The 2,124-nt window shown below is 53.1% G+C and overlaps 1 protein-coding gene across 5 annotated transcripts in view; it reads left to right on the forward strand.

Moving 5' to 3' along the window:
- Nucleotides 1-2,124, forward strand: part of STARD3 (StAR related lipid transfer domain containing 3) — a 25,051-nt gene that overhangs the window by 7,858 nt on the left and 15,069 nt on the right. The window contains exon 2 of one of the 5 annotated variants that reach the window (XM_037727360.1): nucleotides 1,407-1,481. The exons of the other annotated variants lie outside the window; for them this stretch is intronic. The gene's annotated coding sequence lies outside the window, so the exon portion shown is untranslated. The remainder of the gene's footprint in view (nucleotides 1-1,406; nucleotides 1,482-2,124) is intronic. 5 annotated transcript variants of the gene reach the window in all.

Here is a 2,124-nt window from a genome sequence, read left to right on the forward strand (position 1 = left end):
AAAAAAAAAAAAAAAAAAAAAAAAAAAAAAATTGCAGACTTGCCTTGGCTAGGAAGCAGCTACTGAGAGCTGCAGTCAGCCAGGCTTTGGAGCTGCTTCCCTTAAGAAAGGTGGCTGGCGCTTCTGGCCTGGGGTACGACCAAGGGCTAGCAAGGAACCCCGTCTGTGGCTCTGCAGCCTGAGATTTGTAACTGGGGGTGGGTGAGTGGGAGGCGGCTTAGCCACCCTGCTGCCCTCCTCTTCTGTATGTGTGAGGGGGCAGCCATTGCTGCTGCCTGAGTGGGAGCTTGGAATTGCAGAGAGTCTGGTCACCAGAGAAAGGAGTAGAGAGCCCTCCACTTCCTGCGCTACCCCAACCTGGGAATTCACCTTTGCCTGGAGCTGGAATAACCTGGCCTTTCTATAGATGAAGGAACCAGGCTAGAGGGTTAGGGAGCTTGCCCTGAACCACACAGCAGGTGAATTGTAGAGTGCAGATTTGAACACAGGCCTTTTAGGGCGATTTTTATTACATGTCACTATGGTGTATTTAACCTCCCCCACTTGCAGTTTCCCTCTTACTTAAAAGGTCTTTTTTTTTTTTTTTTGAGACAGAGTCTTACTGTGTCACCCGGGCTGGAGTACAATGGTGCCATCTTGGCTGACTGCAACCTCCGCTTTCCAGATTCAAGTGATTCTCCTGCCTCAGCCTCCCAAGTAGCTGGGATTACGGGCATGTGCCACCACACCTGGCTAATTTTTTTGTATGTTTAATAGAGATGGGTTTTCACCATGTTGGCCAGGCTGGCCATGAACTCCTGACCTCAAGTGATCCTCCATCCTCAGGCTCCTGAGTAGCTGGGACTACAAGTACACACCACCACGCCTGGCGGATTTTTATATTTTTTGTAGAGACAGGGCTTTGCCGTGTTGCCCAGACTGGTCTTGACCTCCTGGGCTCAAGCACTCCTTCCTCTTTGGCCTCCCAAAGTGCTGGGATTACAGGCCTGAGCTACCATACCCAGCCTCTTGTTGCCTGTTTTAATGTAACTGAGGAAACTGAGTCTCAGAGGGTTATGCCTTGCCCTGGATCACACAGCTAGGAAGGGGGCAGTCTGAGATTTAAACCGTGACCTCAGAGTTCATTCCTTTTTCCACATACCAGCCACCTCCTGTTTGCCCTGAGTCCAGCACACCACCCAGAACCCTATACGAGTGGGGCTGGTACCCTTGTATCCTGGGGAGAGGAAGGGAAGGCCTGGGAAGGGGTCTAGGGGCCTGTGCCCACCTCTTCCCTTTGTCTCAGGGATAATTCGCTGTGCCCTAACACCTGACTTTCCTACGCCTCCCCACCCCCTTCCGCCTCCACCCTAGGTTGGTAAAACCTCCACTTTCCCCCTCCCTCCCAGTCTCCCTCCCTTCCCAAGTCTTAGCAGTTCAGCTTCCACTGATAGTCTACTGTTGAGTCTGCAGCCATCCCAGGCGACTGTTTCACGCCACAGGTGCTGTTCCCTGACACTTCTGAAGGTGCTTGGGAGGGGCCGGTGACAGCAACCAGTGGGCTCTTTCGGCAGGGGAGTGCTGTTCCCAGGGGCAGGGTGGCAGCTGGGCCATCTCCACAGCACCCATTCCTGTCTCCCCTCATCAGGAGGGTAGGTGGGGGCTGGCGCTAGCTGTTTTGCCCCCAGGGCCTGGCAGCCTATAGTCAGCCAGAGATGAGCGCTTTGGGGACCGCAGTCCCAGGCCAAGGCGGGTTTTCATCACTTAGACTGGCAGGTGGTCTGATGGAGTTCAGAGGCCTTTCAGAGTCATCTGAGCAAGCCCCATTTGCAAACTGCAGCCAAGGAGGCCTCGCTCAGGGAGATGCTGGAGTTTGAGGAAAGGCTGACAGGTGGGACTCTGTAGCCGCCTTTACCCATAGCAGTTTCGTTTTTATCTGTTTTATATGTTGAGGTTCCAAGTAAAGTATTATTATTTTAAAAGTTTATCTTGCTTTGAAAAGGATGTGGTTTAGGGGCCGGGCGCGGTGGCTCAAGCCTGTAATCCCAGCATCCCAGCACTGTGGGAGGCCGAGGCGGGTGGATCACGAGGTCAAGAGATCGAGACCATCCTGGTCAACATGGTGAAACCCCGTCTCTACTAAAA

The sequence above is a fragment of the Cebus imitator genome, unplaced genomic scaffold, assembly GCF_001604975.1.
Source record: "Cebus imitator isolate Cc_AM_T3 unplaced genomic scaffold, Cebus_imitator-1.0 Scaffold228, whole genome shotgun sequence".
NCBI classification, from domain to species: domain Eukaryota; kingdom Metazoa; phylum Chordata; class Mammalia; order Primates; family Cebidae; genus Cebus; species Cebus imitator.